Raw genomic sequence first — 15141 nt, 5'->3', positions numbered from 1 at the left:
CTGAAGCTGGCTATTTTTATCCCATTACGAGGATCCACCCGATTGGATCCCCGCCCCCCGGGGGAGGTTTGCGCTGCATTCGAACGAGACCGTCTCGGAGAAGAGTGCAAGAAAGTTGGCCACATAAGAGCTCCGGGCCGGGTTCCGTACGTGCGGCGCTCGGCAACAACGGCAGGATTCAGGTCCGAGCAAAATTAAAACGGGAACAATGGCCGTGAGTGAGCTAACTCTGCCCAGATGTTACGCTCTGAGCGCCATGGAACTGTCACCGACAGACCTGGCAGCCCTGGCATCGGTAAGTTTTTCACTAGGAACGCCGGCCGTCTGTCGCACACACGCTTGTGTAACCGTTCCGGGGACGGTCCGAGGGTGGGCCGGGAACGTTTGACGACGTATTTTGGAAACATCAACGGAAGCATCAAAATTGCATGTCATAATCATAAAGGAGGCACACTCAAACAAGCGTAACGACGACCGGTTGGCTGGGCGGAGAAAAGTTTGAGCATAAACAAGTTCCAATCGGGACACCGGAGACCGGAACCGGGCACCGGTCGCCGGCGCGACGACTTGTCAGCTTGAAGTTGCAGCCATTTTTTTCCCCCTATGTCCGGAGTCCAGAGTTGGCGGTTCACTCCGGCCAGCCTTTGTTAAAATTGTTGGAAAATCTTAAATTTACCATCGCACAAACAATCTGAGACCGAGGCCGAGGCAGGGAAAACAATTTAAAAGTTCGTAACCGTCGCACGGTGCAGGAGGGCGTTATGTGATGGCCCATGGCGCAGCTGGAGCGCAGCAAGCAAGAATCTAAAATAAAATGGCAGTAACATGTATACAGGCGGCCAACATGCTGCCAGACATTGTGAGCCCATTTTGCAGAGAGCCACGGGGTTATCTGGTTCATTTTGGGATGAAAATGGCTCCGGCCCATCCGTCGCGTAAGTGGTTGGTAAGAAGAAAATCTGGCTCCGGCTAGGCTCTCGGTTGCCGGAATGGGTTCCCGGAACTCGTTGGACCTTTACCCAGCGGCGGCTGAACGGTTCCATGGTTATGTTGAATGACAAGAGATTAAAATCAGATTGGATCGTTTTCGGTGCCGTGTTGTTGCCAGCCTGCTACGAACTATTGGCATCTCTCCGTCGTAGGAATCGTTTCAAACCCCATCCTGTCCTCTCTCGAAGGGTAATAGAAACCAAAAAAAGCGTCATCAGATTAGTCGTTGGCGTTGTGAGGGGCAAAATAGATTGAATTTCACGCTCGGCATAATTAGGCCCAGCCTGGCCCGGCCAAGTTCTTCACTCCGCCAACGTTAGCATCGCGCGGACGATATTTTGAGCTAAACATCAAAAGTGAGCCCCTTTCCCGGATCGATTGCCTCGTTTGCGCGAGTGACGGCAATATAAATACGGGGCTTACCGGGTTATTACGCGAATCATTATGCGTAGGGCCTCACTTAAAACCACCCCCTCCAAGGGTGTCAACAAAAGGGGTTGCAGATTGATGGCAGGGCTGGAAGGTAAAAGTTCTGCAGAAGGAGGCCCAACATTCCGAGACGTTCCTGCTCAGGACGATGGTGGAAGATAAATCGACATCGGTTGAGTGACGGGCCCGGCGTCCTGCGAAATTGTCCCCTCGCCAAAGGAAGCCTGAATGGCTTCAGCTACAGCTGCGGTCCCGAGAGCCCTCTTCCCTCAATGGCACACGCCACCGCGGCATTATCACGGCTATTATCATTCGAACGTCGACAGTTTTGATAAATATTTATCCTTCCGATCTCGCGCAATTGCGTTCGTGCCCGACGATGGCTAGAGGGGACGTGTCACTGTAGGAGCAGAACCGGAAGCGTGAGCGGAGACCAAACCCAACAAACCGCCGGCGTGATCCGTTCCCTCGTTTTCGGCACAAATTTATCGTCCTGCCTCTTGACGCGAGCGAATTGCGCGATTCTCCAACATCAAGGAGACGCGCCCTTATCGCACGAGTCACACAAATCACCGGGCAAAGAAAAACCAGGCCTCAGGAGGAGGAACTCCGTCCGGTGAGAGCGTCCGGTTTGCCAATAATGCTGCAAACAGGAGGGACACGTGGCACACACAAGATTAGAGGGCGACCCTCCGTCGCGAGGGGAGTGTAAAAATTGACCTTTAATTAAGTGGTCATTTGTAGTGCTGGTGCCGATGATGCACGACGGTCACCCCGACGTCACCCTGGGCGTCCCATACGGGGAATCGTTTGCCGGCCCGGACTGTGCCGGAAATGGCCAGGACAAGGCATTGGAAATGAAATTATCAATTTAATGTTTCTGACGTGCGGCAGCTCGAAAGTGTTAGCCGGCTAGCTAAGGGCCAAATCCGGTCAACGGACACACCTCCGGCCCCCTCCCCCTTCCCCCCGCTTCTTATCCCCGTGGCGTGGCGTGTGGCCGAGGCCAACCGAGCCGAAATGGAAAACCATTTTCGGGCCGAAGGCGGAGTGCGGGCGCGGAGAGCAAACAGCGATAGCCCTTCCGGTACCGTCCCCGCCGCGGGTTGCGGGCCCCGGGGGCCCGAAAAACGGAAGGATGAAATGAATTTATGGGGACATCCAATGTTTCATAATTTAATTTGAAACGCTGAAAACTGTCATAAATAATCTTTCTCTTGTTTTACTTTCAGCTCTCGAGCTCTCGTCGCCGAGCGCCCACCGAAGTTCCCTTCGGGCTGTTTTCTAGCCTCTATCTTGTTGCTTCCTTTTTTCCCCGTCCCTGCTCCGCACCGAGCGTGGCCCAGTTTCCCCGGATCGTCGTTGGGTTGGGTTCTCTTTTCGCCCTCGGAAGGGAACTCGAAAGACTAGGACATCGGCACCGGGGCCCGCGATCACAGCAGAGCTGGGCAAGAGCCCAGAGTCGCCGGAGGACGCAGGACAGCAGCAGCAGCAGCCTCGGTGGACCGCTTAAGGAACGTGAACGAAATGATAAATGACACGGATGAATTGGTCGGTAACGAGGAGCGAACTTGTGCCGGGCGCCCAGCCCAGGATTGGAATCCTTCTTTCGGTGGCCCCGATCGCTCGAGGTGTGTTTGGCTCGTGACGAAGGTCTTTTACTCGGCAGGACGCGGCGGCACGTTGGTCGGAGCACATGGGTGAATAAGTCCGGCAGATGAGAGCACCTGGAAGGGATTACTTTCCTTGAAAATCCTCATTTATTTATTCAATTGTTCCGAATAATTCAGTTCTTCTGACTATTTCCACTATTTCGAGCGTGCCATTTTGCATCAACTCGGTCGGTCCGTCAAAATCACTTCTCACCGTTTCAAAATCCTTTGGACCTTTCGACCCACGTGTTACAAAAATTGGGAACGAACCCGAAAAAGAAACCCTCACAATTATTCGGCCATTTTTTGTTTAAAAACCGCGCGCCATTCCCGTGGAACACCTTTCATTAGTTGGTGACCGTGTACTTTCCACGGCCGGGAATGCAATTATTAAACCTTTCGCGCTGGACAAAGAGTGCCAATTATGCGACCCGCTTCGGTCGGCTTAAGAAGAAGGGCCCAAACACCGAAACTTGGGCAACGGAAATCCTGGCCCGGGCGAGCGGCAGATGGCGGCGTACCGTGTGGCGACGCCGGAAAGCCTTTTAAAAGTTGGCCCATAATTTGATTGATTAGTGCCATCGGAGGGTCCACCCCGAGGATGGGAACGATTCGCTTCGCAGGAGCCGCTTTTATGTGCCCCGTGTGATTGCGAAGAGCCTGTTTCTCCGGATGCTTGAAACGCCACGGAAACTACAGGAACTTTACGGTCATTCATTTACGGAACGTTCCGCAACTTCAGCGTGCACTTGACTTGACTTATGGCTTTGACATAACCGGATAAACATTTGAAATCAAAAAGTTTTCTTCGTCCGGAGTGACGTGTGTGTAGGTGCCGCCGGTCGCCGACTCGCAAACAGGTGTGGAACTTTCGTGGCAACGGACCGGAAGTTGCATCGTTCGCTTCGGGAGCCCACTCGAAGGAATTTCCTGCTGGCTGGGGATTCCTTCGTTTTGCGTGCGATGCACCGGAATGTTAGTAGCGAGCTCACGCGAACACCTCTCCTCGGTGTGCTCGATGAACTCGAACCCCCGGGTGTGGCGGAGCCACGGCCACATCAGACATTCCCTGGCGCACATGCCAGGCACTTTACGGACCGGCGGAGTTAGGAAGACGCGAGGGTTGCGATGGTTGCCTTCCGAGGAATAATTAAAACTAAAATATGCTGCTGCTGCTGCTTTACTCGATCCAGAGCCGGATGTTGCGCTTCTAGGTCGCTGCTCCGTCGTGGCCCCGAATGCTTCATGCTGGGCGCATCGGCAGCATAAAGAGCGGCTGGTGGTGTGTGTGCGCACTTCATCGGCGTATCGAATCCGTATGTTCCGTCGCTTTTCGGCAGTCCCCCTCACGGCCAGCCAGCGAGCCATTTCGCCGAGCACCGAAAATGTTGTTATTATTTTGCTTTCCCGTGCCATTTTCCAGGTCTCGCTATTTTATTATCCGCGATCCCCTCGTGCCGCCACCGCCTCCGGCAAGCCCGCTTGGCCGCTTTCGTGCTTGGCATTCCGGGCAGCGCTACATTCCGGGCAGCCCATGTTGCTGTTTTCGTTATTTTTACGACCGAACCGTGTTCCGTAATTACGTAACGACACTTTATTACCGAAACACATGTTTGCCGATGGGTTTTCGGGCTTACACACGGTCATCACCCGGGGGCCGGGGTGCACATGCTGCTGCGCCGTAGGGTGCCGAATGCCCGTGGCCGGGCAAGGAAAATCCCTTTGAGGAAAACTCTGCAAATACGATGCGGCGGCGGCCGAAGGAGAGAGCGTTCAGTTTGAAGAGCCGTCTTTGCGCAAATTCTTATCCGGTTATTTCCACGAAAAGGTTTGTTTTCGCAGCTTGTCTCTGGGGCTGGGTGAGGACTTTCTGGGATTCGTATTAAAGTTGAACCACTTTTGCCGTCGGCATAGCAAGCAGAAAAGCCAACATGAGTAATTGATATGTTTTACTTTATGTCGTCATTGTCCGGTAGAGTTCTCTCGAAATAGCCGGACACTTCCTAGCTCCGGAATATATAGACCCGTTAGCTAATAAATAGAACGTTAAAATATTTCGGGAAAGTCGTTTAGCAACGTTCTGATGCAACTATATGCTTCAAAACCTTTGAGCCATCTAGAATGGTTTTACTTTCAAACGTTTTATTCATTATTATTTATTCTAATGAAGGTTTTATGATCTGGAGTGCCAAATAAAGCTGATCATCTTCTCTTTTGTGAATCTAACGTAAAATGGTTAAACGTAATAACACACCAAAGCCCCATTCTTCAGAAACTACACACCCGACTCGAAAGAATGTTTGCACGCATTTATAACACGTGTTTGGTTTTATAAAAAAACCAACGTTTACCATCGCAGTGCCGAGTTTTGTGGGGGCACAAAAGCAACCGCCGTATATTGCGCCGAGAAGAAGCATAAAAAGAATGCATAACAAGTTACTGTTCCAGCGTTATTGGTGGTTCCGAGCGCTAGCCGGAATTTTGCAAGGTAAGGATCCTTATCTGGCACTGCTACCTACTGCACGAGCGGTGCGAGTTATAGCTGCATCATCACTTAACACCGAAAAAGGGGTGGCCAAGCGTCGGGAATGGCACAGACAGCCGGGGCCTGAATATGAAACGAAGGACCGGCGGCGGCGGCGGCAACATAGAAGAAGTAAAAGTTCACGTGAGCAAAGTTTATTGGATTTTTCTTCGGTAGACTTTCCCTATCCGTGCCATCAGCACCGCCACCAGGCATCGTTTGAAACCGGTAATATTAATGGATAGCTGCATAACTCATGTACCGGGGCGCATACTCAACAAGGATGGTGCCGGCAAGGATGGAGAGAACGAGATAAAGTTAGTCGGGCATATGCGACGTCTCGTTCGTTGCTTCAAATAAATATATTTCTGCTTTTATGGCCAAGAATTTTGCAGCACGGTCTGGAGAAATACGATCACAACTACTTACGATAGGAACTTGTTTGGAAAAGAACAAACTCAAAAGTTTGCGGTTCTTTTTTGTCTATCCAAACTCCTCTTTTCAGCACCATTTTGGAATTTGAAACATATTTTAACAAGGGAAGCGCGAGAACGGTACACCGTTATGCCATGCTGCAATATTAAATTATAAAACATTTTTTACGACTATATTTCTCAAGCAATTTGAATTACACAAGATTCTGTGAAATTAAATAACAATAGAAGTGCAAGTAAAGAAACGGAATGCAATAAATATCTTAATTGGTATGCTAAACATCGGACGCGGCACTAATAACTTATAGCACGCATTCGCTTCGTGATGCGATTTAATGAAGACAATAACGGTTCGTAAAACCTGAATATGTTCCTATTTTGAACGCGTTTTATACTCACCAACAATTGCGGCAGATATCGGTGTTTGAACGAGTCACGAAGGACGTTAGCGCTGCTGAATGCTGAAACGAAAGACGTGTTAAACAAACCGTAAATGAATTAACGTAAGTTGAGCAGCCATAAAACTGAAAAAGGCACCCTTAAAGAGTCCTTGACACTTTTGTTCCCCTTATGCCAGGGTTAACGGCAACACGACGGCATATTAGATTGGCTTGAATAACCTTGTACAAGGATTGAAATGATTACGCAAAATGGAAAGACAAATACTCTCTAAGATGAAGCTGAAGAAACACTGCGTTTTCCATCTCATTACACTCGGCCCGGCGAAGGCAGCAATCATGGTTTCAAAAGACCAAAGAGCCCCCCCCCCCCCAATCTTGGGGCGCAGACCAAATAGATGTGTCCTCGGAAGTGCAGCGGGGGGAAGACCATCGAGCGAACCTAAAATAATAAAATTAAGCTCGAGCGAACATGAAAACGAAATTTCATCCGAAGCAGAACCGAAGGAACGTAAATTAGAGCGAGAGAGCGAGGGATGTTTGAGATTCTTCAAACAGAGGGCTACCGGCGTCTTGCGATAAAGCAAGTCATTTCCACGAGTTTCCACAACCGCCGGCCAGCATACCATCATCGGCATCATCCTTTCCTTGTTCGCCCTCGTCATTTGGGCCCCAGCACTATTGCTGTGGCATGGCTGTGGAATGAGAACGGCGAGCATGTTCTCCACTTTCTTTGATGTTATTCTCTCGAATGAAACCATAATATTTTTATTACATTATGCTTGGCCCACGAGAGACTCATCATGCGAAGAGCATGAACGCCGAACGGATACCGGAACGGCAGCGGTCATGGAGTTAGGCTGGAAGCCGACGCCTATAGCATTCGGTTAGCTATTTAACATGACTTATGCTGTTGTTGTTGCTTTTCCAAAAATAGCTTTAGAATACTTTAACATAACTTATGTTTCACAGGAAAATTAATGTAGCGAGTTTCGCAACGTTTAACAAGTAGGAACAAGTGATAAGAAGAGTTGATCAAATAAACAACCATTGAACTTCTTACAAATAACAAGGTGAACTCTTGCTCTGCTTTTGCTTTTGTCACAAACGGAACATTCACCGTGCGGCCGTAAAACATTTCCAGAAACAGAGATTCCAAGTCGTTTCTGAGCCATGCTGGAGATAGTGCTCCTGTGGGCTTCGCAGGTCTCCTCAGCAACTAGCGGCCGGGTTCTACAGTGACGAGGTGGCCGAGTGGTTAAGGCGTTGGACTGCTAATCCAATGTGCTCTGCACGCGTGGGTTCGAATCCCATCCTCGTCGGAACTTTTTGCTGCGACGAAACTCAACCACAATTCCTCTATTGCTCATTGGAACACTTCACAAAACCCATGGTGAGAAAAAATACGAAATCGTTTAACGTGTTTTAACAAATAATTAACCCAATCAACGGAGAACTCAATTCATAATCATGCTTTTAAACGGTGCTCATCTCGACACGCCTTAAAACCTGCTATGAGCGACCCGCCTTCATCACGGGGATGTAGCTCAGTGGTAGAGCGCTCGCTTCGCATGTGAGAAGTCCCGGGTTCAATCCCCGGCATCTCCACACGTGGTTGGAACCTAAAGGTTCTATTTTGCTTTTTTGACATCCTTCGCTTTTTTTCTATTACACCCTATTTTGTTTCCCGTGGCCATTTGCACTTGCGGGCTGCATCGATGTCCCCTAAATACGGCGCCCACACTCGCGGCGGCCTACAAGCGAGATATTAGCCTAACACGGAACCATAAATCTGTCGGCGATACCGCTGATTTGTTTTGTTGGTTGTCCTTCGCCCGGAGGTTTAGGCGACGTCATCCGTCGGCATCGGCAGCCCTTCGCGCGCGATGAGAGATCGTTTATAATATTTTGATTTAGGGTCGCGCGTCCGTCGCTGCCGGGAGAAGGGGACGGCAAAGGGGTCAGCCGCGTCCGGGGCCGCCGTGTGAAGTCTTTTGACCCCCGGTGCACCTCTCGCACGATGACGCGCGTGCTTCCTTTGCACGGTCGGTCACGTTGCATGGTCGGTCGGTCGGTGTGACTGCCTTCCCAATGAAGTGGAGATTGCTCAGATTCCCTTGATAGAGTACGCGTCGGATGAGTTTCGAAGCATAGCCCGCCCGCCTGTGGGGTGTCTGTGGGGTTTGTAACAAAAATATTGAAGACCGTGACCGCAGATGATCCAACCGCAGAACGTGCGCTCCGATGATCCGGTGCTCTCAACCACAGGGCGCGCACCGGAGAAGATTTATTGATTCATCCTTTCGTCCCCGCGCCTGAAACACTAGGAAGCGGCGTCCGGGCAAGTCGCTCTCTCGGTCCAATCAAGCGGCACACGGGAATTAGCGCACAATACACCAGTGAGAGAAGGCAAACTAAATTGGTTTTTGGAACATAATTGAACCTCGTCCCGTCGGACGGCTGTTCGTGTCCTTTCTGCATAACACCACTGCCATCGGGCCTTCTTTAGCGGTAATGCTGGGCCGGGTAAGTAAACATTATTTTTCCCATTACCAATATTATCTGGTTTTTTGATTGGGCAAACTTCTTACGAACAGCGTTTACTCAGATAACACCCGGTCTTCGAAACGGCTTACACGTGCACTGCGCCATTCTAGTGCTTCCCGATTTATCTTTTCCCCCGGCCGTAACGCAGACAAAGTGGACGCCGAGGACACTGTGCCAGGCATAATAATTTGCATTCAAATCTGGGAATCTACATGCCAGGCACCGTTCCCGGGACGGCCCCCCTCAGTTGGTCCGAGAACGCGGCCGACACCGGCTAGAATGGTAATTAAAATTAAATGCATATCATAATCTCGGCATAAATTATTCAAATTTCAAATAATGGTGTGCCCGGGCTTTCGCACCACCGGGCGGATGCTGTGTGTGCGAAATGTTTATGCAATTGCTTTCCCTTTTCGCCAGTCCGGTCGCAGAGGACTCGGAGAACAGGAGCAACGGAACTCTGATGGTGTATTCTGGTGCCCCAGCAGCAGACCGTGACATGCGTTTCGACAGTCTAATGAACTCGAGCGTGCAGCTCTCTGTGCGGAAACGTATCGACAGACCGGAGCAACCGTCGGAGTCGGAGAAATGAATAAGGAATTACGGCAGAATAAAAGACCGACCGACCGAGAGCACCGTCTTCGGGGACCAAGTGGCTTCAATCACGTAGCGATGAGTTTTATGCTCGAACCGTTGATTGGATTGGGTTCTGCTGGTCGAGTTTCCTTCTCTGCTAGATTAGGGCGTTTTCTTCTAATTCGTGCACACTCGGGTCGGGTCAAATGGACGCAAGTAAGGATGAGTTTTGCGTCGGCAAACTTGCTGTCCCGGGTCACCAGAAAACGTCCGTGCTTTATTGAAATTTAAGCAACCGTTCATCGGCTATTTACCGTCCCTTCCCGGGGACGTCCACAGCCAGGGCTGAACCATCATGGTGCAAAAACTCGAACTGTATCTTTAGCGCCGTTCGATGGAAACCGAGATGCAAGATAGGATGTGCTCGGAGCGGTTATACGAACCTGACGTGGCGTGCATTGCATGCCGCAACCAGATATCCATGCTCCCGGGCCAACGGGATCACAAAAGGAGTAGCGTTATCCCCGTTCTCCAGCAAAGAACACTATCCTGGCGTGTCTTTCATTCAGCGTTTCTAACGATAGCATTCGTTCTTTCACCCTGTTCCCAACACAGATCGCTCCGGAGCGACTTTGTCACGGCCAAGATGGACTCGAGAGATGCTCGAATGGCAAGCATATGGCTAGGCGGGGAAAGTAATCCAATTAAAAAAAGGGAAACCAAATTAAAAAACCAGGATCGACAAAATGTACGTACAGCAGCCGCAGTCTTGGCCCCCGGGCGCATCCTGTGAAGCGATCCGGAGGGCCAGTAAACAAATCTCCTAATCTCTACGGCACAAATGAAGTTCCCAGCCAGCCAGCGCAGGGTCTTGAATCATCCGTCGGTAACCTTCGCCTGGCTGCAGCCGTTGCGATGGGCAGCAGCGATTGGGAGTCCTGGTTGCGGTTGCACTACCCAACCCGGGACCGTTAGACTGCAACGAACGTAACGGGAAGGATGCTGGCCTCGGGACCTGTTTGAGCATCTTTGGAGGCACAATTCGACGAAGGGTAGAACATCCTTCCACACGGACATGCCTGAACGGTTCAAACTTTGCTTCACGCGGTCAAAGAGAGATCCGCGGTTCAGTTCGTCGACTCCTGCAATGCTCCTTAATTTGTTCCAGACCTCGGGCGAACACGGGAGTTGGGCCCGTCCATCCGTCCATTCTTCCGTCAGCGTGGCAGGAAATGGATCGGGATTAAATGCGAACCAGACAGCGACGAGCGACGCGCCACCCCGGATGTTTGCCGTCCCGAAACCGGTCCCGTGGGAGCGAGGACTCTCGGGCCGGATGTAAGCATCTCATTGGGGCGCATTATTTGCGTACTTCCAAAAAGGTCCCGAGAGTGAAGAAATTCGATTTTTTTATCGCTCGCAACCTAATGAAATTGTTGGCCCAATCCGGTCCACGGGTGGAGGTTGGCGGAGGCAGTGTGCGTAACGAACGTGCGTGCCTCGGTAAGGGCAGACGGCGGCACCGTAGTGTCCCCGCAGCACGAGCATGGGTCTAATTTAATTAAAATATCAATCAACGGAACCCACCGAAGCGAGGCAAGTGTCGTGACATTTCAAGATTACGTGTCCATGGACAGCCGACGGTTCTTCCGTCACACGCCAGACGCCGGCGTTGGACGCCCTCCCCACGCCGTGTTTTTAAGTGTTTTGGTCAAACAATTTATTTGGGCCTTCCTACGCCGGTAATGCAATCATGCAATCGTCACCTTTGATTTATTGGCTCCCCGGGGTCCCGGACGAGGGTATCCGGAACGCGCCGGTGGATACTAAAAGGCGAAGCAACGAATCCTTGATGATTACGCATGTTTTTTTTTTCGGGTGGACCCACCGTTTCGCGTCACGGCTGGTTTACGTAAATTGAGCACTCGAATCCTGTTCCGATGATGTGGAAACATGTGGTTTGTTTTTGCCAACTGTTTGCCATCGAGCGAGAAAGGCGTCAACCGGCCGGTTGGTCGGATAATGAGGCGCTTTGATAGCAGCCAGCAAAATTGGCTAAGGTGTTTTAAATGTGCAATGAAATAGTCCTTTGTTCCTTTCGCGGACCCGGGCCTGGCTGCGGGAGTATAAATTGGGTCGTCGGCCTACGGTAACGAATAAGTAGCAACGCTTCTGTGAGCACTGACGCCACTCAGCAACACCTTCCCAAGTCGAACTCTCGCCGAGCAAATCCGTCCAAGATGAAAGCAATCTTCGTTCTGCTGGCCGTCCTGGCCTCCATCCTGTTCGCCAGCGCCGCCAAGATCGTGCAGAGCGGAAACACCCTCACCGTGTCCGACCTGAAGGGACGCCCCGGACAGATTGCCACGTTGCGCTTCAGCGACACCGCCACCGCCACGAAGAACTTGGCCGGTCTGACGACCGGACTCAGCAAGCGCGGACTGTAAAACCCGACTTACCGCCGACCACCGCCGCCGCCAGCCCGGATAATGTTGTCCTGACCGCCGGGAACTCCCTCTGCCTCCTCCCGGTGGCACACGCCCGGACACACAGGCCCAATGAGAGAGGAAGAGATGAATGAAAATGTCCGGGAAGGATGAGGCCGATTTTTGTTTGCCTTTTGTGTGGAATAAAAATTCGCAACGTCTGACCCGGCAGCCGATTGGATTCTTTTAGTTCGGGGCCGAAATTCGAGGGGTCCGGCACTCTCCAAATCGATCGATCTGCCGCGATCGAACCTATTGGGTGGTTTGCGGCGTAAATTATGCAAATTTTAATGCACCTTTTACGGCATCCGAAATCTCATATTCCGACCAATCACCGGATCACCGGTCGTCTTTCAGCGGAACATTTTTCGGACCGCCCGAGACGCCTAGAACCCGCGCCGGTGCCATTGTTTACCTATTCCACCAATCGGTTGTGGTTGGCAATGGCTTCAGTGGAAATAAAATGTTGCCCATAAATCATACGGCGCGGCGCGCGAGGGATAAATACGCTCATAACCTAAATTGTGATTCTGACGGTCGCGGCCACCGTTCCGGCCACGATAGCCACGGTCGAGCTGGTGGACGACAGAAAAACAATCAAAAGCAGTCCGCGGCGACACTCAAGGCACAAGCTGGCGAATGCGGCCACGTGACAAGCGCAGCACGCGGGCTGGAGTTTTTTTAAATCCCAACGACAATGCAATGCGGTGTGGCCGCGCTGTAACGATGGCGTGAAGTCCGCCGCACGGTCCGCCAGCAGAAAGGATAATCAAAATTAATGTTCCCGTGTTCCCGTGCTGCGTTCGATCAGTCACGCGGAACACACGCGAGACCGGATCTGCCGCGTATCGACCACCGATGCTGGTCCGTCCCGGAGCCGGGTGTTAATCAATTTAAATCAAGGCGATCCGATTCGGCGGGGACTTGACGGGCGCCAGCCTCTTCTCCGTCTTTTTTTCGCGCGCGGCAGGCCCTACATTCAGGCGTCAACGTGGACGTGGCTCGTTGTTGTTGTGGACGCGCCAGGATGGATGCCGCGGCCGGTAATTGGGCATTTAAATTCAGTTATCAAGCGAAGGAAGCGCACGAACGTTGTCCTGACTGTGGTCATGGTGGTGGTGGTGCACGGGGAACGCAAATGGCGGGACGATGGAACAATATCAATCAAGGCGCGCTTTATTGACGGCAGACGGTGGTCGAAACGGGCGCAAAACTGGGACAATTGGGGCCCTTTCGCTCGCTGACGTTCACTTGACATTGCGCGCCGACCGGGAGTAATTTAGAAAGCCATTGAAAGCCGCCATGTTGTGAGGCCCGCCGGCAGGACCGATTCTCTCCATTGGATCGCCCCTTTGGATTGGAACATAATTTGATTTGCAAAGCGATTCGAAAAAAAAAAAACGCATAGTCTCCACGATTAACATGTGGTCATTTGAATACGCGCTCCGGCTTTGGTGGGACCAAATGTCAACTGGCTGGCTCAATAATCATTTGGCGGCCATTCCGAACGACGACCGCCGACGATGTTCTATTTATAATAAAACGTTTTCGGTCGAATCGGACCGATGGCCCAAAAATTGGCAGCCAAGGCAGCCAGGGACGGATTAGCATAAACATAGCACGGCCGGCCTGGCCCGGCCCACCGATTATCTGAATTATTGAGCAGCATTTTATGTCCGATCGAGGCGAGACTTACGAGGCGGTGCAAGCTCATGCGCCGGCCCGTGTGTGTCGTGAAGGTTTTTGAATGCGCCTGCGTTGTTTTAAAATCGATGCGCCGGGATTGGCCATAAATCAAAACTTTCTACTTTCGCCCCGGGGCTACTTCGGTCCGAACCTCCCGAGGAGCCGACCGAGCCGAAGAGTTGCAGGTGGTCGATCATAATCACAATAATAACAAGAGTTGGAAAGCAAAATATTGTTCTTCCATTTTGCGTCCCTGCTGCGGTGCGGTGCAGTGCAGTGTGTCCGCGGTGTGTTTGTTTGTTTGCTTGCGCTTGGTGCGTTTGAGTGATTATTTATTTTCCATTCCCGGATTCCCCCCAGAGGCCGGTGTCCGTGGCGATGCACTTTTCGTCCCACCCTGCACTCGGGACCGTTCTGACGGACCGGGTCGGGGAATTGAAGCACCTTCAAAATAACAACAATATTCATCCGAATCGGGCGGAAGACATCGGATCGTGCCGTTGAAACATGCCAACTGGGTGCATTTAATGGAAATCATATTTTTTGCTCTGGGTTGAACGGTTTGTTGTTGTAAATTAGAATGGTGACGTGGCCAAAATAACAGGATAACATACCGGATGTAACACCGAATGCATAATTTAAACCCAGGTCGTGGAGAGGTTCAGTTTGTATAGGGTGAGCCACGTAAGCTGCACTTTTTCATTTGGCTATATAAAAAAACGGCTGAATATTTTTCGATACTTAAACATTTATTTGAAAGGTAGATTCTTGAAATTTATGCATAAAATACGATTTCGGTTGTAGAAAATTGGTGGTAGGCCAAATTTCCAAAGTGGTAGGTCGTCAACTCATTCGTCAAAAGCACATTTCATTGAAGCTCATTTCCACCTCGGTGGCTATGTTAATGAGTATTGGGTTCAGAAAACCCACATATCGTGCAAGAGAAGCCAATGCACCACAACGAGTGACTGTTTGTGCGGATTTTGGCTGATTGGTTCTTCGGCGAAATTGAAGCGAGAACTTGGACGGCATTTGGTTTCAACAGGACGGGCTACGTGCCATACAGCGTCAGTCACAATCGATATTTATGTTTGCGAACAAACCAGCAACTATTGACAACCTCAAGACCCAAATTCAAGTTGCTATTGCCGAAATAGGACCAAATACAATCGAAAATGTACTCAAAAATAGGTCGACCGAATGAGCTACTGCCAAATCTATTGTGGTGGACATTTGACCAAAATTGTTTTTCATCAAAAAATTGAAGAATCAACCTTTCAAATAAATGTTCAAGCATCGAAAAATATTCAGCTGTTTTTTTATAGCCAAATGAAAAAATGCAGCTTACGTGGCTCACCCTTTACAATGCGCCTAAATGTATGCAATATAAATTCAAATATGTTTCCCTGTGGCCGTCGG

At 50.7% G+C, this 15141-nt stretch overlaps 1 protein-coding gene and 2 non-coding genes across 3 annotated transcripts in view; 2 read left to right on the top strand and 1 right to left on the bottom strand.

The window, feature by feature from the left end:
- Nucleotides 1-15141, bottom strand: part of LOC128272871 (mpv17-like protein) — a 71068-nt gene that overhangs the window by 13888 nt on the left and 42039 nt on the right. The window contains exon 2 of the mRNA XM_053010754.1: nt 6429-6490. The gene's annotated coding sequence lies outside the window, so the exon portion shown is untranslated. The remainder of the gene's footprint in view (nt 1-6428; nt 6491-15141) is intronic.
- Trnas-gcu (transfer RNA serine (anticodon GCU)) lies at nt 7668-7749 on the top strand. Its single transcript has one exon. It is a non-coding gene; the product is annotated as a tRNA-Ser (tRNA).
- On the top strand, nt 7964-8035 carry Trnaa-cgc (transfer RNA alanine (anticodon CGC)). Its single transcript has one exon. It is a non-coding gene; the product is annotated as a tRNA-Ala (tRNA).

Source organism: Anopheles cruzii, chromosome 3 (genome assembly GCF_943734635.1).
Source record: "Anopheles cruzii chromosome 3, idAnoCruzAS_RS32_06, whole genome shotgun sequence".
Lineage (NCBI taxonomy): Eukaryota > Metazoa > Arthropoda > Insecta > Diptera > Culicidae > Anopheles > Anopheles cruzii.
The sequence above is the reverse complement of the archived record's forward strand: the minus strand, read 5'-3'. Positions and strand labels throughout refer to the sequence as shown.